Source organism: Hemicordylus capensis, chromosome 3 (assembly GCF_027244095.1).
Source record: "Hemicordylus capensis ecotype Gifberg chromosome 3, rHemCap1.1.pri, whole genome shotgun sequence".
NCBI lineage: Eukaryota > Metazoa > Chordata > Lepidosauria > Squamata > Cordylidae > Hemicordylus > Hemicordylus capensis.
The window spans coordinates 237,154,443-237,177,504 of NC_069659.1; the positions used below are offsets into that span (position 1 = coordinate 237,154,443).

The 23,062-nt window shown below is 44.0% G+C and overlaps 2 long non-coding RNA genes across 5 annotated transcripts in view; one reads left to right on the top strand and one right to left on the bottom strand.

The window, feature by feature from the left end:
- Positions 1-23,062, top strand: part of LOC128350357 (uncharacterized) — a 27,045-nt gene continuing 3,983 nt past the window's right edge. The window contains exons 1-4 of one of the 3 annotated variants that reach the window (XR_008319286.1): positions 1-188; positions 1,902-2,098; positions 4,282-4,392; positions 15,007-15,264. This is a non-coding gene — a long non-coding RNA (uncharacterized LOC128350357). Of the gene's footprint in view, positions 189-791; positions 963-1,901; positions 2,099-4,281; positions 4,393-15,006; positions 22,974-23,062 lie in introns of those variants that run through there. The other 2 variants (XR_008319284.1, XR_008319285.1) reach the window with 2 other exon arrangements.
- LOC128350358 (uncharacterized) overlaps positions 16,239-23,062 on the bottom strand; it is a 19,591-nt gene continuing 12,767 nt past the window's right edge. Inside the window, exons 4-5 of one of the 2 annotated variants that reach the window (XR_008319287.1) lie at positions 18,850-18,972; positions 16,239-16,371 (exon numbers count right to left, since the gene is read on the bottom strand). This is a non-coding gene — a long non-coding RNA (uncharacterized LOC128350358). Of the gene's footprint in view, positions 16,372-18,849; positions 18,973-23,062 lie in introns of those variants that run through there. The other variant, XR_008319288.1, reaches the window with a different exon arrangement.

Below are 23,062 nucleotides of genomic sequence, written 5' to 3' on the forward strand. Positions count from 1 at the left end.
CTTTACGACTATGCCGGCAGATGTCGCAACCAACAAGAGACAGAGAGAGCAGCGATGAGGATAGAGATAGAAAAATACTTGAGGGGGAATTGATTAAAAATTGAAAGCCGACTTTGGCCCTCATTCTTTCACAGAAAAAGGAACATAGGAAGCTGCCATATACCGAGTCCGACCATTGGTCCATCTAGGTCAGTATTGTCTTCACAGACTGGCAGTGCCTTCTCCAAGTTTTCAGGCAGGAATCCCTCTCAGCTCTGTCTTAGGAGCATATGAAGCTGACATACACTGAGTCAGACCATTGGTCTATCTAGCTCAGTATTGTCTTCACAGACTGGCAGTGGCTTTTCCAAGGTTGCAGGCAGGAATCTCTCTCAGCCCTATCTTGGAGAAGCCAGGGAGGGAAGTTGGAACAAGGCAGGGAACTTGGTACGTAGATGCTCTTCCCAGAGCGGCTCCATCCCCTGAGGGGAATATCTTACAGTGCTAACACATGTAGTCTCCCATTCAAATGCAAACCACGATGGACTCTGCTTAGCAAAAGGGAGAATTCGTGCTTGCTACCACAAGACCGGTTCTTGCTACCACAAAACTAGTACCACAAGACCAGAGCAGGAACTGTTTTCTTTGCTGCTACATTTTGGGGTGGCATTTTTCTGAAGGGGGAAAAGACAGGCTCCACTGAAATCCTGGAGTACACTTCTTGATTTTTGCGAGTTGAACCCAGAAGTTCAACGCAATGGTCACTCTAGACTTTTTCTGCCTCTATCTCTCCCCACCCCTTGTAGGGCATTCGCTGTAGCACGTGGGCCCGGTTCTTCCTCTCGGGTCCTTGTTCGCGCTCCTTTGCAATTCAAAGACGAGGAAATCCGAGATGGTTTTCTTACCCTTCTTCAGGTCTTTGGCTCTGGTGCCGCTTTAGGGATCGTTTCTGCCGCAAGCAAGAGGTGCCCCAGTATGCAGAGGTGAAGCAGGATCGGGGGGCTCCGACTCCCCGCCCTCTCCCTGGAGAGAGACGAGACCCCATAATGCCCCTTCCCACTTTGCAGCCTCCACTGGCTGTCAGTGCCCACTTTACCCACACCAGTCAAGAGTAGTGTGGCGCCTCCACGTCCAGAGGCTGTCTACCTGGGAATACTGCAGGGCTGATTTTATTTAACTCATGATTTAAATCGTTTAACGGAAGGATGCAATTTTAATTATTTAAATCACAATTTGAAATACTAGCGAGGAAGATTCTATTTAATAATCACATTCTAGTACAAGTACATTCTTGTTGTCTAATATAACCTTAATATCTATTCAGGGATAGATGTAGGTTTCGTTTTTAGAAGGTAGGACACACTATAATAGATGCACACATAGCATAAATGCTTTTTTATTTGAGCAGCCAGGCCTTGCATTTCTTGTCTGCTTTGCTTGCATGTTGCATGCATGCAAGAACTTCGTTAAAATATTCCCAAATGGAATCTCTCTTACTGCCTGTTGCCATGATCCAGTGTTTCTCTTCTACACTGGAGAATACACTCTGAAAAAGTTTCCTCGGGACTGCATGGAGGAGAGCTGGTCTTGTGGTAGCAAGCATGACTTGTCCCCTTAGCTAAGCAGGGTCTGCCCTGGTTGCATATGAATGGGAGACTTGATGTGTGAGCACTGCAAGATATTCCCCTCAGGGGATGAAGCCGCTCTGGGAAGAGTAGAAGGTTTCAAGTTCCCTCCCTGGCTTCTCAGATTCCTGCCTGCAGCCTTGGAGAAGCTGCTGCCTCTCTGTGAAGACAATACTGAGCTAGATGGACCAATGGTCCGACTCAGTATATGGCAGCTTCCTGTGTTCCTATATACCTTCTATTCACTTTTGTTTTCATTTTCTATTCCCCTCCCCTATCTCTGACATTTATATTCAGACTCCTCCTCCTTGCTCAGATCTACCATATTTACCAGAATAGAAGATGACTCTGAATTTAAGATGACCCCTTTAAAAAGTAGAAGTTAAACACAGGTTATACCTGCATTTACTCTAAAGGAATAGGACTCTGAATTTAATACGATCTCCTGATTTCTAATATCAAAGAACCTGGAAAACACTTAGTCTTGGATTCAGGTAAATACAATACTCCATCCGCCCCAAATCCTATTTTCATCCATTGTTCTTTAGTCCGAGTCAGACATTATACTGTACGGGTGTACAGATTTCATTACACTTGTAAATGTTTGTGTGAATGACTACCTTGGTTGATTTAAAAGTGAATCTGGATACAGGGTCTTCAAATGCATGGTACAGATAGGAAGTGTACTTCCATGCCTGCATTCAGCTTAACATGTAAATGACTGTATCTTTCTACAGATCTGTACCTGTGTACACTCGTTGTACAAATGTTGAACATAACGTGTGAATGGACCCAATATGTCTTTCCACTTTTTGGGGGGAGGAGGGGTCAGGGCGTGAATATGTTTGCGTGCTTCATGTACACCACCTGCAGAATAGGTTTGATCAGGTCTATGATCTCTCATCCCCATATACTGCTCTTATATGTTCATAGAATATAAGTAGAAGTTATTATTCATTAATGATGATATCTTTGACCTAGGTTCTTTTTTATAAACTGTTTTGTAAAAAACTAAAATCCAATTTAAATTTTAAAATTTGGATTTAAATAAAAATTATTAAATTAAATTAAATTAAATTAAAAATCCTATTTATTTATTTATTTATTTATAAATGAATTTTAATCAACCTTGGAATATTGATAATTGTGGGGCAGCAGGAGGAAAAAGCTCTTACCTTAATGATCTCATTGTGGTCTTCCTGGAGGCATTTGGTTGTCTGCTTGAGCATGTCTTTTTATTTGCTTGTCCTTATAGGAAGGGGTTCTCAGACTTGGGTCCCGAGATATTATTGTACTTTTTTTATTTATTTAAAATATTTATACCCTGCCCCTCTAGTAGACTACTGCTCAGGGTGGCACACAATGTAGCTGGGGGTCATGGGAGTTGAAGTCCAACAGCATCTGGGGACCCAAATCTGAGATGCCCAGCATTATACTATTCCTGGAACCAAGAAACTGCTAGAAGTTTTAATTTTATTTTGTAAACCAGGGTAGCAGCCAATACTGTCCGTTTGTCCCCATATCCCTTTGGGGCAAACTTTGGGGCTATACCATCATGGCCACCCCTGCTTTTACTCAAGAGTTGGCTGCGCACCACATCCCTTTCTAATGAACTTGTGTGGCTGCCTGTGAAATTTGCGTCCAAACATGAAAGAGGCAGTATATTTCTGAATTGTTGGGGAGAAAGCTGTGTTGTTCATACTTTACTTGGTGCTCCCCAGAGGCTTCTGGTTGGCCTCCATAGGAAACTGAATGCTGGAACAGTTGGGCCTTTCAGCTCTCCTTTTTCTTATTTGTCATGATCATTGTGAATTGAACCTCCGGGTTCAGGAGCAGTCTACCCCTGTGTACCAGCTCTACAGCTTTGGAGGGCTGTTGCCTTCAAGCCTTGCATGTCGGCTTCCTGAAGGGATCTAGTTGACTCTCTGATGGACCTTTGATCTGATCCAGCTGAGGTTGTTTTAAGCTTTGTCTGATGCAATCTGAATTTTTGCTCTGAAATAAGTCCCGCTGGGCTCAGCAAGACTCTCTCCCAAGTAAGTTGCCCTCAGACCTAAGCAGAACATCAACTGTTCTAAGATTATTCAAGGTGTTAGTGTTGGAAATTCTCTTGTGGTGAGATAATCCCTTTCTCAATGTAGCAGAGTGCACAGAGGCACAACACAGCGGTAGATTAGTTAGGCATGCGTGTGTGCTGAGAGTAAAGTAACTTGGAGCCAATTCATAGTTTCAAATCAATATAAAAGGCATTTATTAAGGAACTCCATTCTAGATAGGAAAGTGAGGGTTTAGGATCTCTAATCTATCTATCTAACTAGATGCAGATGGATTCTGCATCCTCTCTGCACATTTGGTGCAGGGAGAGGAACTTGCCATGTTGCAAGGTAGGCGGGCAGGTAGCGAGAGAGATAGAGAAGGAGGAAGGAAGTTTGAATCCCCTGAGATTAGCAATCTACATATCAAAGGGATAGCATCAGAGCAGTGGAGAAGGGATGACAAATGTCTTGACCCTCTAGCCCTCTGACTTACTAGTCTGTCCTCCACTGTCTGAGGCAAAGAGACAGCGCAAAGTCCTTTAACTTTCCAACAGTTATAAGGTGGGGAGGTGTGTACACGGGGCCCAACCATGTATCATTAACCAAACAGACCATTTCCACCTTTCTTTTTCCCCTTCTAGTATTTTTATGGATAGAAATACCTCTCCTACCACTTGCCAATCCGAGCTGTCCGGAAAGCTTTTGTGAATGCCACGAAGGCCAGAACTCTGATGGAGAGGGACATGAAAACGGTAAAGGAAAATGCAAAAATGTTGGCGATACAATTACGAGGTTGTAGTGCTTATGCATCATTCCCAGCATCACATGTTCTCTTATTGCTGTGGGTATTGAGCTGCAGCAGTTAAAGGGTGGGTCTGTCCTGTTTGTTGTGTATATATTTGATCCTGGGAGAGGCTTCGGGACCACAGTGAGGTTGAGAAATTTTGGGATTTTGGGGGCGGGGGGGCGGATTTTGAATTGGAAATGGTTCCAGAAAATTTTCAGATGCCCAAAATCAGTTAGGATTCGATTTAGCTCAGTTATTTATTTGTTTGTTTTAATTAATTAATTACTTAATTAATTAATTTTAAAATACTTGAGTGAAGTATTTGATTGGGAGGAAGCTTCAATAAAACACATTTAGGCTGCAGTCCGATGCACAATTTCCTGGCAGGAAGTCCCATTGAACCTAAAATGCCACACAAGTCGGTCATCCAACTTCCAGGTTTCAGCCCTTGGTCTTATGGGCCTAATGGGCATCCCCGTCACCACTCGTATGGGAAGGCCACCACACAGTCCCTGCCAGTCACAACTTCATTAATCACACACGCTTATGCTGATAGGTTACTCAGTAAATTTGTTAAACAAAAGCGGAGCACATGGATGTTTTTTAACCAATCGTCGTCTGAATCTTCAACTTCTTTTGGCTTTGGAGAACCAGGACTGAAGCAGCCTCACTTGAGCATGAGGTGAAAAATCACCTTTCTTCTTGAGAAATCTTTATAAGAGAGTTGGTCTTGTGGTAGCAAGGCACCTTAAGTGGTGCAGCGGGGAATGCTTGACTAACAAGCAGAAGGTTGCCGGTTCAAATCCCTGCTGGCACTATATCAGGCAGCAGCGATATAGGAAGGTGCTGAAAGGCATCATCTCATACTGCGCAGGAGGAGGCAATGGTAAACCCCTCCTATATTCTACCAAAGAAAACCACAGGGCTCTGTGGGCAACAGGAGTTGAAATCGACTTGACGGCACACTTTACTTGTGGTAGCAAGTATAAATTGTCCCCTTGCTAAGTAGGTTCTACCCTGGTTGCATTTGAATGGGAGACTACATGTGTGAGCATGTTATTATTTAAAATTAAATAATTAAATAATTCCCCTTAAGGGATGGGGCCACTCTGGGAAGAGCAAAAGTTTCCAAGTTGCCTCCATGGCATCTCCAAGATAGGGCTGAGAGAGACTCCTGTCTGTAACCTCGGAGAAGCTGCTGCCAGTCTGTATAGACAGTACTGAGCTTGATGGACCAATGGTCTGACTCAGTATATGGCAGCTTCCTGTGTTCCTATGTGATTTTCTCTTTTTGAAGTTGTTACCTTTGATTTCTCCTGCATTGCTTCCTCAGCGTCCAGACATGCGCAGTTTGGGAGCAACAGGAGAGTTCCTTCTAGGGACTGACCTGACATTTTTAATATGTTCAGCAGCAGCTAGACTTCCACGAATACCTCCCCCTAAATATTGTCTCTTTTCATTATTATTTAAATTGTGAACTGATTTAGGTGAGCAGGAAGCTGTCTTCTGCTGAGTGTAGACTGTACTGAGCTAGATGGCCCTTGGCCCATCTACCTCAGTACAGTCTACACTGACTGGCAGCAGCACTCCGGGTTTTAGACAGGAGTCTTTCCCACCCCTATCTGGAGATGCTGCCGGGGATTGAACCGGGGACCTTCTGCATACAAAGTAGATCTCTACCAATGAGCTATGCCCTCGTCCCTTCTCCTTGGGAACATAGGAAGCTGCCTTATACTTGATCAGATTATTGGTCCAGTTGGCAAGATACAGACCAAGTAATTGGTCATGACTAAGCACCACTGAAATCAATGAGACCAGTTAGTAACAACTTGTCTAAGTCACATGGATTTCAATGGGACTTTGTTATGGCTAACGTAGCCTGGATATTCACAACTATTGTGGACTCTCTATGGGCTCAGTGTAGTATTGGTCTGTCCCTGGGCATCTCTATAGTAAAAGTGGGATTCTCTCCATAGAGATGGAGCCGAGTTTGCTCTGGAAGAGTGGAAGCTCTGTTCACTTTAAGATGATAGTGTCCGTAAGGATTGTGATGATGATGATGTATGAGGCTCATCTTTTTCTTTATGGGAAGTAGTGACCCTTGGACAGGGCCGCTTGCTTTGCCAGACAGTTAGGAACTCTACAGAATTGGAGGCACATTCTGACCCCCAACGCAGCAGGAACTACTTAGTTCAGAGAAAAAACATGTAGGAGTACCAGAAGACTAAAGACTCCTCTTGGATAAAACATAATTAATATTGCAACTTTTGAAGTGTTTCTTGTAGCAGCAACAGCAGCATACTCAAAACATAAAAACATTTACAGAACAGGGTAAAAGCCAGAATGACCTTTAAAATCAAACTGGTTGCAAAACACACACACACACACCTCACAAAACAACAAGATATGTTGGAAACATGAGAACAATATTTTAGAACAGAAATCTGTCCAAATATTTAGAGGAACATAGGCTTATCATGGGCAAGATGATAATTTTATTCCAATGTAATGGGCACCTGGACACTTTTTTTTTTGCTGTGGACAAATTTTTTTGCAGTTGGAAACAGGTTTTTCTGTAGCTGGGAATGTATGGCTTTAATAAGGAACAGAGTTGTAGAAATGGATGAGAAAACGAAAAAACAAAACAAAATTAAGACGATTTCCTTTGAGGAACTTTAGAGCAACAGCACTCTTAGGAGCAAGTACTTGAATAGTCAAAACCACTCAAACTTATTGAAAGATAAACAGCTTATCTGTTAACAGGACAGGTCTACTTGTTTTCCAGCTCTGTGTGTAGGCTTCTGGCTTGTGCATCTCTAGAGAGGTCTGTCTATAAGACAGAAGTTTCAATTAGCAAAATTGGCAAGTTTATAAAGTGAAGTGAGCCTAAGATCACTGCAGAGAAAAAAGTTTCCTAAATCAGAACAATGCACCATGGAGTGTCCCAGAGACCCAGGTCAGTCTGTGTAGGCAATACTGAGCTGAGCTCATAGACAGTTACTTGTGAAATTGTGGTCTATAAAAGCACATTTATTTATTTATTTCATTTCATTTCATTTCATTTCTATCCTGCTCTTCCTCCAAGGAGCCCAGACTTTTGTCTTCTTCAGTGGCAAGTGCTGAAAACCGCAGCTAGGGAAAAAACTAGGGGTGTGCACAGAACCGCCAAACTGTGGTCCGGCACTGGGGTGGGGGGTGGCTTTAAGAGCAGGGGGAGGGTTTACTTACCCCTCCCGCCGCTTTCCCGCTCTGGCGCCGTAATTTCAGAAGTAATTGGGGTGGCAGGATACCTCCCTGCCGCCCCTTCCCCGCTGTCGCTATTAAAAACTCCCAGGAGTCCTTTGCGCACGTGCACGTCACAGAGACGTGAAGCGCACATGCAATGTGCGCATGCGCGAAGGACTCCTGGGAATTTTTAATAGCGACAGCGGGGAAGGGGTGGCAGGGAGGTATCCTGCTGCCCCAATTACTTCTGAAATTACGGCGCCAGAGCGGGAAAGCGGCGGGAGGGGTAAGTAAACCCTCCCCACGCTCTTAAAGGCACTCCCCCACCTGGACCGGTCTGGAGGCCTTTACAATGGCCTCCGGACCGGTCCGGGCCCATCCCTAGAAAAAACCCATCCTTAGATGGATGTAGTTTAATAGTGTATAGACAGCATTATATATATATAACTTTGGAAAAACAACAGAATTCTGTGTGGGAATGCCACTAAAGAAGACCTTTGTCTTGGGTTGAAACATGTTTGGCAGTTTTAATAATATAACAAGATAACGTGGAGTACTGACTTTGGAAATATTACTCTTCAATAAAAAGATTAGATTGCATTTTTTTCCATCTACACTGAGAAAACTTCAGTACATTCAACTTCTTCCAATCTTCATAGAGACTATTTTAGTATCATTGTGTATATATATATGACTGTCATTTTAAAAACTGAGTTTTTAACTCCCTAACAGGGCTGTGTCCCTTGGCTGGATGGTTACATTTTTTCTTCATTGTAATTAAAGGATATTTACTTCTATATATCTATTCATATACACATATTTGGATTCTTTCTTGGACAAATTGATGTGGTGTTGAATCCATACAGGGTTTGTTTTTTGTTATATCAAATCAGAACATTGGTCCGTCTAGCTAGTATTGTCTACACTGACTGGCAGTGGCTCTCAGGGGTGTAGAGATAATTGAGCGGATGGGTTCAATGAACCTGCCCACCCCAGCTCCACCCCTCCCTATTTTCTTCACTATCTCCCTCACTCCAAGGGAGAGGGGTGAACACAGGCCTCCTCTCAGCTAGCTACGCCCCTGGTGGCTCTCCAAGGTTTCAGGAGAGCCACTTTCCCAGCCCTGGAGATGCCAGGGCACGAACCTGAGACCTTCTGTATGCAAACCACTGAGCTATAGCCCCGTCCCCTAAGGGAAATAGCTTACAGCAGACAGAGCTCACATGTCACCCACCTAGATGTAAGCCAGGGTGGACCCTGCTTAGCAAAAAAGAAAATTCATGCTGGCTACCACAAGGCCAGCTCTCCCTGAAGGGTTCCTTTCCCCCCCTCTTTTTTTTTTTTTTTTTTTGGCCTTCTGCCTTCTTTAAGGGTAACTATATAAATGCTAGGGAAAGGGCAGCACACGATTTGTTCTCTCTGGCTTAGTACAGTTCAATATTTAGTTCATTTTTCCTCTCTCCCTTCTAGGCTTCCTTCTGATGATAGTTGCAGCTCCATCCCCTGTGCCCTCCAGAACCAACCCAATGGGTGTTTATTTTGCAGCCTCAAGTCCTCACAGCAGTAGGGCCAGGGGCATAGCAAGGTTGGAGTGGGCCCAGGGACAATATTTTAAAATGCCCTCCCCCCACTGAAGCTCAGCTCACAAAGTAAAGAAATCTTAAATGAGGGTGAATAGTGGTAACAAAAAGCATATTAAAACTTACAAATATAACCTATGTGCCACAATAGAACATCATCCTAAATTATTTTTTTAAAGGTTTTGTAAATTGTGGACGATGCAAGTCATTTCATGGTACTAGAGAAAGACATGCTGTTCCGGTAGCTCCAGGTCTTAACACTCACATCAGTTTCGGAGGATGAATACAATTGAAGTAAGCCTGGGTGGGTGCCTAGCTGGGGGAGTGAGTCATGTGACTTGCCACCGGGACCCCTAGACAACTGTCTCCCCTTGCCCTATTACAGTTAGAGCCTAGCACACATTTTACATATTCTACTCTCCCCTTCCTTGTTGTTCTTAACTGATGCATCTTGAGAAGCTCACAGTTGGGGGTGCTCATCGATCCCGCATTGTCACTAGAGGCTCAAGTGGCCTCTGTGGCTTGGAGCGCTTTTTATCAGCTTCGGCTGATACTCCAGCTGTGACCTTACCTGCACGGAGATAGCTTGGTCACAGTTATTCACGCTGTGTGTATGCGGGCTGCCTTTGAAAACAGTCCGGAAACTGCAGCTGCAAGATTATTAACTGAGACTGGATGTTTTGATCATATTACACCAGTGCTTCGTCAGCTGCACTGGCTCCCAGTCCATTTCCAGGGCCAATTCAAAGTGCTGGTTTTAACCTTCAAGGCCTAAATGGCTTGGGACCAGGCTACCTGAGAGAGCACCTTGCCCCATATAGCAATAGCAATAGCACTTACATTTATATACCGCTTTATAGCCGGAGCTCTCTAAGCGGTTTACAATGATTTAGCATATGTCCCTGCCCATTCCTTAAGATCTTCTTCAGAGGCCCTCCTCTGGGTGCCCCTGCCAAATGAGGTGAGGTGGGTGGCCACCAGGGAGAGGGCCTTTTCGGTGGTTGCACCCTGTTTATGGAAGAGCCTCCCCAGTGAGGCTTGTCTGGCTTCATCACTGTGTTCTTTTAGGCACCAGGTAAAGGCCTTTTAAATTTTGGTTTTTCAGATTTGGTCTGATTTAACTAATTTTAAAATGAGCTTTTAAACTGCTTTGTTTTGTATTTTCTTTTTACCTTTTTTGTCTCTTATGGTTTAATGAGTTACGTGTGTTAATTGTATGTTTTAATCCTCTGTGGTGAGCCATCCAGAGAAAAATTTGTTATGGGGCTGCTAACAAATAAAGTTGTTTATTAATTATTATTGTTATTGTTGTTGTTATTTTATTTTATTATTACTACTACTACTACTAATAATAATAATTAATAACCTTCAGCATACAATTGTGAGACTGCTGCATAGTCCATTGTATTATGCCAACAGTTTTACACATAAGAGGAACAGAAAATGTTCTTACAGACATTGGATTATGCTGGCTGCATTCTCTTTTGTGATTTGGCTAGAAATCTGCTTATCAGAGGAAAAGGAGGAAACACATATAATATTTCATTTTTTCCAAGTTCTTTGGAATGCATCCCCCTCCACGTTCTTCCCGAGATCCACCCAAGAGCAGTAGTTTGGGATTTTTCTGTTGTTTCTGGTCACAAAGAGTTCTATAGAAGGAGTCCCCCAGCATTGGAAGATTTGTTTTAAGTATTTTTGATTAATCTCTCTCATGGGCTTTTACTCAAGACTGTCACTCTGCTCAAATTGTCTGTAAGAACATTTTCTGTTCCTCTTTTGTGTAAAGCAATCGGCATAATCCAATGGACTATGCACCAGTCCCACAATTGTATGCTGAAGGTGCATAGTGGCCAGGAAAATTTATCTCCCTGTCTGTTTAGTATGTGATGGCCAGGGCCATTCCTAGTGGGGGGCAGGGTAGGGATGTGCACGGAACTGTGGAGCTGTGGCACTGATGTGGAAGGGCTCTTTAAGGGTGGGGGAGGGTTACTTACCCGCCCCCCGCCGCGTTTCTCCCGTTGGCGTGTTCCTTTTGTAAAGCTTTTGGGGCGGCAGGATACCTCCCTGCTACCCCTTCCCCCAGTTGTCGGCAAAAGGCTTCAAAAAGCCTTTTGCACATTGCGCGTGCACGTCATGTCTCACGGCTGGGGATGTCATCATCCCCAGCCACGTCATTGTGGCTGGGGATGATGGGAGGTGTAGTCCATCTCACGGAGACGTGCATGTGCAAAAGGCTTTTTGAAGCCTTTTGCCGACAACTGGGGGAAGGAGCGGCAGGGAGGTATCCTGCCGCCCCAAAAGCTTTACAAAAGGAACACGCCGGCGGGAGAAACGCGGCGGGGGGGGGGAGTACACCCTCCCCCGCCCTTAAAGAGCCCCCCACATCAGTGCCGGACCACCCTCATGTCTGGACCGGTTCTGAGGCCTTCAGAATGGCCTCCGGACCGGTCCGGGCTCATCCCTAGTGCGGGGCTGGGGGTGAATCAGCATGTGCAGGGCTGATTGATGACATACAGTGTAAATAGCGTGAGTCAGGGTTTCTTAACCTTGAGCCCCCAGATGTTGATGGACTACAACTCCCATCTTCCCCAGCCATGTACATTGTGGCTGGGGATGATGGGAGGTGTAGTCCATCAACACCTGGGGGCCCAAGGTTAAGAAACCCTGGTGTGAGTAACTGAGTAAGGGATGTGCACGAATCCGCTTTGGAGGCCCTTTATGGGCCTCTGAACTGGTTCGAACGACTGGCAGTTCGTCCAGCTTGAAGGTGGTAGTGGAATCTCTGTAAAGGTGGGAGGATCTCTTACCCCTCCCGCCACATTTTGCCCACCGGCACTGCCTTTTAAAATGGTCTGGCAGGGCAGCAGCATACCTTCTTGCCACCCTGGTGCCTCCTCGGATCAGAAGTGACCGGAAGGTGCCACTGCACATGCACACATCGCAACGTTCGGGCGAGCATGTGCACACATGTTGCAATGTGTGCACGCACAGTGGCAACTTCCATTCACAGTGGAGGTATGCTGCCGCCCCACCGGACCATTTTAAAAGGCAGCGTCAGCAGGGGAAATGAGGCGGGAGAGGTGAGAGCACCCTCCCACATTCTTAAAGAGATCCCCTCCACCTTTGAATCGGCAGGTGCAAATTCCGTGCATACCACGAAACTGAGTGAGGTTTTTAGACATGTCCAACCAGCTTAGCCATACACTGCAGTTGTAAAGGAAATTACAGCATAGTTCATATATATATATATATATTTGTTCCAGAAGTTTTTGTAATTTTCTGCCATGAAATTAGACACTTGTAGGACTTTTTTGATGTTTTTTTAAAAATTCAAAATATTAAAAAACAACAATTTAATTATTTTTTTATTACATTTATATCCCACTCTTTCTCCAGGGAGCCCAGAGTGGTGTACATGGTTATAGTTATCCTCACAACAATCCTTTTAGGTAGATTAGACTGAGAGATGCATGACTGGCCCAGAGTCACCCATTGAGTTTCATGGCTGAATGGGGATTTGAACTCAGGTCTCCCCAGTCCTAGTCCGACACTCTAACCACTACACCACACTGGCAATTTGTCCAATCCACTTCAAATTAATACATCGCTCTCCCACCAGTGTTCCATCTGTCAGTGATTCCCAGACCTTGTTGACTACAGCTCCCAGAATCCTCAACTGCAATGGCTTTTGCTTGGGGATTATGGGAGGAATTCCAACAACATCTGGGAATTTCTGTTAGAGGGAACACTGCCTCCCACCTAACCCTACATCTGTGCTCATTATCAAAAGCCCTATGCCAAGTCATTCCAGGTGATCTAAGAGCTGGGGCAGAAAGGGGGTGCTTTATGCATTTTTATGAAGGCAAAGGGCAGATTCCTCCATATGGGGGTGGAATGATGGTCTAAAGGGAGGCTTCAGTTCCAGACATTATTGTAATTTTCTACCATAAAACTGTTGGGAATTCTCTCTGGTAAAAGATACCCTTCTATGACAGCAGAGTGCACTGAGGCACAACACAGCGGAGTCTGCCTAGGCATGTGTGTATGCTGAGAGTAAAATAAACTTGGAGCCAGTTCATAGTTTCAAATCAATATAAGGAGTCTTTATTGGTGAACTCCATTCTAGATAGGAAAGTGGAGAGATAGCAATAGCAATAGCACTTACATTTATATACCGCTTTATAGCCGGAGCTCTCTAAGCGGTTTACAATGATTTAGCATATTGCCCCCAACATTCTGGGTACTCATTCAGGATCTCTAATCTAGCTAGCTAGCTGGATGCAGAGGGATGGCTTCTGCATCTCCGCACACATGGTGCAGGGAGAGAGGAGCGTGGGTGTTGCAAGGGAGAAGAAAGGGGGAAGAGGAAGTGGCAAGCCAAGAAGGAAGGAAGTAAGTCCCTGAGAGTAGCAATCTACATATCAAAGGGATAGTGTCAGAGCAGTATAGAAGGGATGACCAATGTCTTGACCCCTCTAGCCCTCTGACTGACTAATCTGTCCCCCTCTGTCATTGAGACATGAGACAGCACAGAGTCCTTCACTTCCAACAAAAACAAGCCACTTGTAGGACTTTTTTGATTTTTTAAAATTAAAAAAATCAAGAAATTGCCCGATCCATTTCAAATTAAATATTCAGAGCCCTCCCAATCTGCCCTACATCTGTACCCAATATCAAAGCCCTATGGCAAGCCATTCCATAAATATTCAAAGGGGGGAGGATGACCACAAAAAGGGAATCACATTATATCTCCATTACTGGGCCTGAGGAGTCCGACTGTCAGCAGGCATGGGCTGGGCTGGGCAGGGCAGAGGGTGTGCAGAGCGCTGTGGTGGGCATGGGCAGCCAGCACTGGCCATTCTGCTTCCTTTTTTCCTTCCCTGCTGCCTGCAGCTGGCAGCCTGCCAGCCAGCACTGGAGAGCTTCAGGGAGACTGGCAGCTAGAGGCCTCTCTAGAAGCTCTGCCCACCTTTTGAACAGCTGAGAGGTGGAGAGGGAAGGAGCAGTAGCAGTGTGTTTCTGCAGGTAGCCTTTCAATAACAGGCACGCTTGCGCAGCTTTAAAAAAGTCGGCTCTAAGCTGTGCTGTAGTAGGGAAAGATAAATTGTTGGGTCTGGGGGAGTGAGCAGGGCGGGCTGCAGTATGCCCAGAGCGGGGCCTGTGCCATTGCAGGGATGGTTGTGATTGCCTCCGTTTCCCTGCCCTAAGGATGGCCCCGGTGATAGCAGTAGTGTTGTCCAGTTCCACCTGTACAATCATTCCTTTTATGAGTGGGAGGAAAGATTTTAGCGCAAGGAACACTGCCATCAGTTCTAGGGAGTTTATGTGTAATTGCCTTTAATGCAGTTCCAGCTGCCCTGTGTTTTGCGTGCTTCACAGTGAGCTCTCCATCCATAGAAGGACACATAGGTGGTGACTGATTACAGGAGACGGGATTTGGAATGGAACCCCGACTAACAAATTAGTTTTCAAGGTCCACCATTACAGAACAGTTACAGGAACGTCTAGAAGTCTCAGCTGACTGTGTATGTTTGGCTTGGAGACAGACAGGAACCATAGCTGAAGGGGGCTCATCCTTAAGTACACATACAGAATCATTGCATTGCAGGATGACCTCAATCCCAATAGTCTTTGGATCTGATGTGCCCGTTAAAGTGGTGTTTCCCATAAGGAATGCACCAGGTTTTTTAACATAGTTTGTCTCTTTTCTGGTAAGTATGCCTTTTTTGTTATTGTGTCTAATATATCTCCTGTGTATTAAATCTCTTTGACAGGGTTCAAGTTGGACTTCTTCCAATTTACCTGGATCTCTAGGTCTTCTAGGAGATGAAGAACATACTGTATCTGAGAACTTAACTCCTTTGAGCTGCAACCAGTCAGGAGCCAATCGTCTATGTACAGAAAGGTCAAAATTCCCTCTGTCCTTAGGTGTGCATTGATGGCTGCCATGCACTTCATAAAGACCTGTGGCATGGTGGATAATCCGAATAGAAGCACATTATACTGGTACACTGCACTTCCCACCGTGAATTGTAAGTACTGTCTGTGGTTGCCTTGTATGCCAGTGAGGAATAGGCACCCTTCAAATCCAGCGTTGCAAGCCATTCCTCCTTGTAAAAGAGTGGTAGGAAACCTTGCAACGTTATCATTCAAAACTTCAGTGAAAGGACATATTTGTTCAACCATCTTAAATCCATTATAGGACGTATCCCCCCGCCCCTCTTGGGAATTTGGAAATAACGGAAGTAAAAGCCCTCTTTTTAAGAAATCCACTGTACAGGGGCAATTGCCCTCTTTTCCAAAATAACCTTCACTTCCTCAAGTAAAGTAGGAGTTGCTGGCATGTACTTTATCCCTGTGAAGGCAGGCATTGCCTTGAATTCTATTGCATAACCAGTAGTGACTATGCATAGCACCCAGGCATCTGATGTTATGTAATTAACCTAGAATTATATTTTAGTTATCCCTGATCTTTCATATTACTCTAGTCACTTTCTGGATCAGGTTTATTCCCTGATTATTTAAGGTATTGAGCTCTTTGTGTCTCTTCAGATGTCAAGTATGTGAAACAGGGAGAGTAGTATTTAGCTGGTGACATTGAGGGGGTCTTGAGAAAAGCCATCCTCGACATCAAGACCCTGGCGCAAGAAGACCTTGAATGTTGACTTTGATGGGGTGGTTTCTGCTGAATCCAGAAAAGAAAGGAGAGAGTCGGTCACTGCTCGATCAGGCCCCTGTACTAATTCTGTCAGCGCATCCTCCTCATTGATGTCAACAATCGATGTCAAAGGAAACGGTTGACCCAAAGGTCAAGATTGTTTATCTGTTGACATTAGAGGTTTCATTGATGTTGACCCTGTGATGAAAGTACTGACTTTGAAATGAACTGGTTGGTAGAAGCAGGTTCTCTCATTACCAACATAGTCACCAACTCCGATGTCCGCTTCAACATCGATTGTTGTCATCGATGTAACTTTATCTGGTGTAAACTTGCATTGTGAAAATCAAGTTTTTAGTATGTGTTCTTGCTTTAATTAGTACAAGGTATTCTAGCTTGTGGCTGGAAAGTGCCTGAAGGTAATCTAGGGTTGGCCCCCTGCCTTTAGCCATTACTCTACATCATCCAAAATGACAGTATCCTGAAATCAGAGAAAAACAGAAGTGGGCTTTCTTGGTAAGGAGATTTTAGTTAAAACTATCCAGGGTGCTTAAGGAAAGAAGGAATTACAGGGAGCAAGCAAGACTTTCATACATATATCCTGTTCACAGACACACACTATTTAAAGTTATAATTTTCCCTACAACACAGGAGAGGAATGATGTACAATTTAGGCAAGGGGTTGAAGCACAACTGGCATTAAGGAGCTTTGACTGTACAGCTCTACGTAATTTATTGCTATAGTAATCAGTGTTGAAGTATTAAAATAAATACATACTAAATATATACTAAAACAGATATATACTAAAACAAATAAATACTAACCCATAGTTGATTCCTATTCTAAGGCCTAAATGATATCATTAAAACAGGTCCTCCTGACTGGAGTATTCTGTATTGAAGGTGCTCTTCTACAGAATCAAAATATGGGATTCAGGACAGCTGAAAGTCCTTGGTCTGGGGTAGCAGCCATGAAATACATAGTTAATCCTGGATGTGATATGAGATTTGCAAGAGACCTCACATTACAAGTGTGTGCAGACATTTTTCTGGGTCCCACTACTGTAGGGAAGGGAGGCAGAAAATAGCAGCAAATGATTCATCATTTTTAGAGAAGAGTGGTTCTTGGCCCTACAAGAAATCCTGTATGCATGACTTCTTCTCTGCAGAGTTTTAGATTCACAGCAGAGTTGAAGCACCAGAGGGAACCTTTTCATTTTGAAGGAGAATAGGAATAGGCCTTGGCCACACAAGATCCTTCTTCCCCCTTCCTGAATTTCCTTTGGTCATAGGTGTGCAGTCTTTTGCCCAGTGTCCAGGATCTAAGATAATCTGCTCTTGTCCTTTCCCTAGCCTCACAGCACACACAGCATCCTTATTCTACATTGTATGAGGCCTTCAGGCGCAAATATCATATCATATATTATATCTTGTAGCCCTTTATTAATATAATAAATAACTCTTCCTTTATTAATATAATAAAGAAATATATAATAACTATAATAAATAAAGGAAAACACCCTCCAGTTCTGGGGCTGGTTTCACTGAAGTTTGAGGTTAAGTTTAAACAGATGTTATCACAGCCCTGGCCCTTGGGTTAAGCTACAGTCCTGCAGAATCCTGAAGTTTAAAAAAAAAAGTAGAAAAGAGCCACAGCTTCATGTGTTTAAAAAACCAATGCCAAGAAAGCAGCACTGGATAGTCTCTGAGAGGTAGTATTCTTATCCTTTGGAGCCAAGCTACTACCCTGACTGTGATGCCACTTCTGCTAGCCACAGCATGTCAAGGGATGCATGTGCAGCTGGTGGTGGTATATGCAACAGCTCATCTGCCCTTCCTGAAGTACATACCTGCTATGGAGAAGAAAAGCTTGTGGAGCTGGGCACCTTATATGCTAGCTGCAGAGAGGCACCTACCATGTCAAGGATCCCAACCATCCTCTTTCACATCAGGGGCTCTTCCCTGATCCCCCACCATGTAGTTTCTCACATTAATAATTTTAGGGCTTGTTATATGGCATCTATCTGTTCCACCTGGTAGTACTGGAACCTCGTTCCAGAAGTACAGAAGAAGTACAATTGAAACAGCAATCTTCTGCTGGCACTCCAACGGAAGGGAGACAGTAGCCACTTGCATGTTGAATAGAGTGCCCATACAGTATGCTGGAGGAGTTGCGATAGATGTAGATGGCTCTTCAGAAGGTTGATGATGAAGTCATGTTCCTCAAGAATCTGGACTGTCTGCTGGACATCTCTGAATGCCTTTTATTCGAAAGAGGAGTGAATCAACAGATCGTCCAGATACAGGTGGGCATGAATGCCCTGGAGGCGGACATGGGCAATCACTGTCACCATCAACTTAGTAAAGACTTGAGGTGCTGATGATAGCCCAAAAGGCAGAGTCTTGTACTGGTACTGCTGGTGGTTGTAAGAAAATCTCAGAAAGCGACAAAAGGAGGGGTGAATGGGTATGTGTAGGTAAACTTCCAACAGGCTGATTGATGCTAGGAAGACCCTGGGTTGGACTGCATTCTTGATCGACCTGAGGGATTCCATACGGAATGACCTTTTCCTCATGTAGCAGTTGAGCCATTTTCCGTCTAATATCGCTCTCCAGAACCCATCCTTCTATGGCACCAGAAAGAGCAAAGAATAGATGCCAGAACATGATGTGGTCAGTGGAACTGGCTCTATGGCCTTGATGTCCAACAAAAGTTGAATGGCCTGTTCCATCAAAACTCTGTTGGATTTGACACTGGATATGAGAGTTATTAGATGAAAATCGGGGGGAGGAGAAACAAAATCTATTGAGTACCCCTGCCATACAGTCTGCAGCACCCAGTAATCGGTGGTGCTGTTCACCCTGGCCTCTGAAAACAGCAGAAGCCTGCCCCCAACTGGGATCGGGTTATTGCTTATGATTTGTCTGGGCTAATGAGGAAGCAAATGGTCTGCCTTACTGGTTTCTGGAAGTGCCTCTACCTCGATTGCTCCAGGGCTGTTGCCAAGCCGGCTTGAAGGTTGTTGCTCAATTGTTCCTGAAGTTGTCCCTGAATTGGTTGGTCGGAGTTCGGTTGAAAGCTCTGTAAGGACAAAAGGAAGACTGGTAGGAAGTGTTTCCCCTAAAAGGCCTATGAAACTTCCTGCGCCTAGTTGGTATGGCCTTCTTTTTATCTTTAGTTTCAACCAGCATCAGCTCTAAAGCCGTTCTCTAAGAGAACGTCTTCTTCATTATGAGCCCCACGGCCCATTGAGGTCGTCCGGAGAGATCCATCTCCAGTTGCCGCCAGCTCGGCTAGTGGCCACACGGGGACAGGCTTTCTCGGTTGCTGCCCCAAGACTGTGGAATGCACTCCCTATTAAGATATGATCCTCCCCATCTCTGACAATTTTTAAAAAGCATTTGAAAAACCACCTCTTCACCCAAGCTTTTAGAGATCTTTAAAATTTTAAGGTTATATTTGTAGGTGATTTTAAAATTGTTAAATTGTGTTAAGTTTTTGTATATATTTTAACTTGTTTTATGCTATTGTTAACCGCCCAGAGATGAAAGTTTGGGGCAGTGTACAAATTTGATTAATAAAAATGAATGAATAAATAAAGACAGACAGACTCCCCAAATAATCCCCCCTGGAAAGGGGTAGCAGCCAAGGTAACTTTTTATTTGGTATCAACATGCCAGTTCTTCAGCCACAGCCCTCTACGCAGTGCCACTCCAGGTGCCATAGCTTGTGAGGCATGCTGTATACAATCTAGGCTTGAATCAGTCATGGGAGTGGCATGTGGCAACGTCAGGAGAGATCCTAGTTGGAGCCATGAAGTTTGTGGTTCTTACGTCCTATGTTCCAGGGGTTGAAGGCAAAGGCAGCATGGCTGGTGACAGCAGGACCCCACGGGGATCTTGCAGTAAAATCGGACCCCAAGGGATGTCTAAAGGCAATGCAGCCCATCCAGGCTCGACAAGTAAAACCAGTGCCGTGGTTATAACTTCGCCAGCTTGCTAGCCCCCTGAATGAAATTTGCTTACAAAATGGCAGCCGTTGCCAAGATGACAGGTGAGATTGGCTGCTGATTGGGATCCAAAATGGCCGACAGAGCTTTGGCAGGCACTTTAGGAAGGAAACAAGGTGGCTGTTGCTTGCAGACTGCCCAAATTTGTAGCCTCTCACTCAGGGGAGCTCCCCCAGAGGCACATTTTGCCTTTTCTTTTTTGCCCCTTCCGCCTCCTTTAAATGTTTTGTTTTTCTCACCATTTTTTAATGTGGCTTTTCAGAAGTGGCAGCAGGCACCGCATGGCTTTAAGCCCCAGCCCCTTCGGTCAGAATGCCAGGCACATGATCGTGCTGAAGGGAAACAAAACAGGGTCTCTTGGAGACTGAGGAGATCGCCCTCTTGGGGTCTCTGCTCCTTGATTCTGAAAAAGGTCCCTCAGAAAAGGAACCTTTCAGCATATTGCCTAAGTGGGAGGCCTGCACACTTGGAAAAAATGGACCCAATTTAAAGAAATTTAAAAGAAAATAAAAGCAGAATTCAATTAGTACAAATAATGACTCTCTTCCCACCCTTGCACACAGAAGTCAAAAGGCGGGAAAGGAAAGAACTAGTCTGAAATTAGCCTAAAAATAACAAGTAGAGCAGGAGCTCGAACCAAGAGCTATCTAATGGAGCAAGACAGGACTGGGGATTGACTGATAGCTACCTAAGCTAGCTACTAGCCTGCCTGAAATTTGATTAGTCCTGTCTTGGAGCATGCAGAGGCTGATAAACCTGTCATGTTGAGGATGACCTCCCTATACCATGGAAAAAATGCCCACCCAGGCCTTAGACCCTGCCAAATGCAATTAGGAGAAGCTACAGTCTTATGGTGGCTGTGTCACCAAAGGAATTAATCCAAGCAATCCCACTACATGTTCTTGTTCCACCCACTCCATGATGTCTGTCCCTGAGTTGTTCAGCATGTTCAAGTCCAGCAAGCCACAGATCACTCACCCTTCAGGCAGCCACCTCATTCCAGCTGTATACAAGATGTAGAGGGGGCTCCCTTGGGCATGTGGGCAAGAGCAAAACTGAGTGGCCTCATGGACACAACAGCTTTGTTTGGAGTCATGGGGGACATCAAAGACATTACTTCGTCTGCTCCTGAGGCTTTCCACTGGAGCCTTGCTGTTTAGTTCTCGCCCTTAGCTCTTGCACTGGAAAGGACAATAGGGGTACTAGACTTATATGATTGCCTTTGGTGTCTATATTGTCTGCAGTGTTCCTTCTAATTTTTTTCACCTGTGCACGGAATGAGTTTTCTTCTGGGTGGCAGTATCAAGGCATTGTGTGCGCACATCCATTTAGCACGCAGCCATCCTGATTCAACCTGAGTGGGATCTAAAATTAACTGAGCAGACATTTTTAAAAATGTGTGCGCACGCACATTTGCATGCCTTAGAGGGAACAATGATTGTCTGTATTTATTGGTTACATAAGATTGTAAGAGTTTGTAACATTGTAGCCAAAGTTGTAAACATTTTCACTGTGAAATTTCTCCACTGTGATGTCTGTTTCCTTGCTGAACAATCCCTTCCCATCAAATGGGAGGTTCTCGATCATATCCTTCATGTCTGCTTGTAGATTCGTGGACTTAAGCCACGCATGGAGCCTTAGGGACATAGCTGTGGCAAGTGAACAAACGAGACACTGTCTCAGCCAAATGTTTTGCCGTGCTGAGGTGTTGTTGTTTAGTAATGTCAACAGACTTCGCAAAGGTGTCTGAGCTTTTGTTGAAATATTCTGGCAGGTTCTTAACATCTTTGTATAAATTATCTCCAATTGAATGATGAAATTTAGCCATGGAGATCATGTAGTTCATTATCTTGGCAGAGGGCAAGCAGCTGGTCAGAACCCAATAACCCCATAGCTAAAATTTGGCTATTGAGGAATATTAGGAATAAAGAATTCCAATGTTTTTGGAGGCACTACTGGAATATTGATCAGCTGTCATTTGCTTTGCCAGTACAGTGAATTACAACAAAATTCGGAGTTCTGGGATATTAATATCCATGAGTGGGGTTTTTGATGCTCTCCTGTGAATATTTCCTTGGTATATGAGGAGGGTTTTGAGGAAAATGAAAGTGCATATTTCTGAAAATTGAAGTTTAAAAGTAGGGATTATGGTAGAGAAGATGGAGGCAGCTCAAGCTTTGGTGGTAGTACACCCACCATTAGTTACATACCTAAAATCTAAGGGACATAGCCCTTGGAGGCCAGGAGCGTTCCCAGCTAAGAAGCTCTGAAAATGTTTGAACTGGAATTTGATAAACTTCATAAGGCTAATAAAATGCGTCCCAGCTGGGAAAAGGTGTAAGCAGCTTGCTTAAGGGGACTTTACCAAGTTGCTCAGACTGTGTCTGAGGAAGCTGACAATTTGAATAAAGAATTGGCAGACAGTCATACAATTTTTTTTAAAAAGGGAACAGCAGGGAAAGCATTTACAGCTAATCAATTCACAGCTGTCCACACAAAACCAATCTCTTTGTTCTCAGAATTTGAATCTAACAGCAGAAAGGGCTGCTGATCATACCCAACGCAATCAAGAAATTTAGACACTGAAAAACAAGCTTTGTGTAACAGCAGCTATGGTTTAGCAGTCACACCTGTTGATTAATTTGGGGGTAACTAAGGATGAGATAGACGGAAAACCTACATCTGAACTTTTTGTACAGCTTTTGCAGTTGTTGAAAAACAACCAAACCAAAATCATTGGCTCTTGTAACTACCAGAAATAATTTCTCAGAGAACGAGAACACTTGGAGATAGACCTCTCAGCCCTGCTGATGCAAATTTGATGTTGGTTAATGAAAACAACAGTGATAAGCTTTTCTCCGCTTTTTAAAACTTGTTTTTAAATTGTTTTGGCTATTTAATTGCTGTTTTATGATGTTTTAATTGTTAATTATTATTTTATGCCATTTTCTAATTTCTGTTTTAATTGTTAATTGATTTTAATGGTGTTTTAATGTAAATCGCCCTGAGCCTTTTGGAAGGGCGGTATAAAACTTTTAGAAATAAATAAATAAAAGATGGATAGGATTATAAATATTTTTGGTTTACATGTAAATGATTGCGGAGTGGGTGATGTTCACATATCATTAACAAAAGGTGTTCATATCCTATTACTACCAAGGC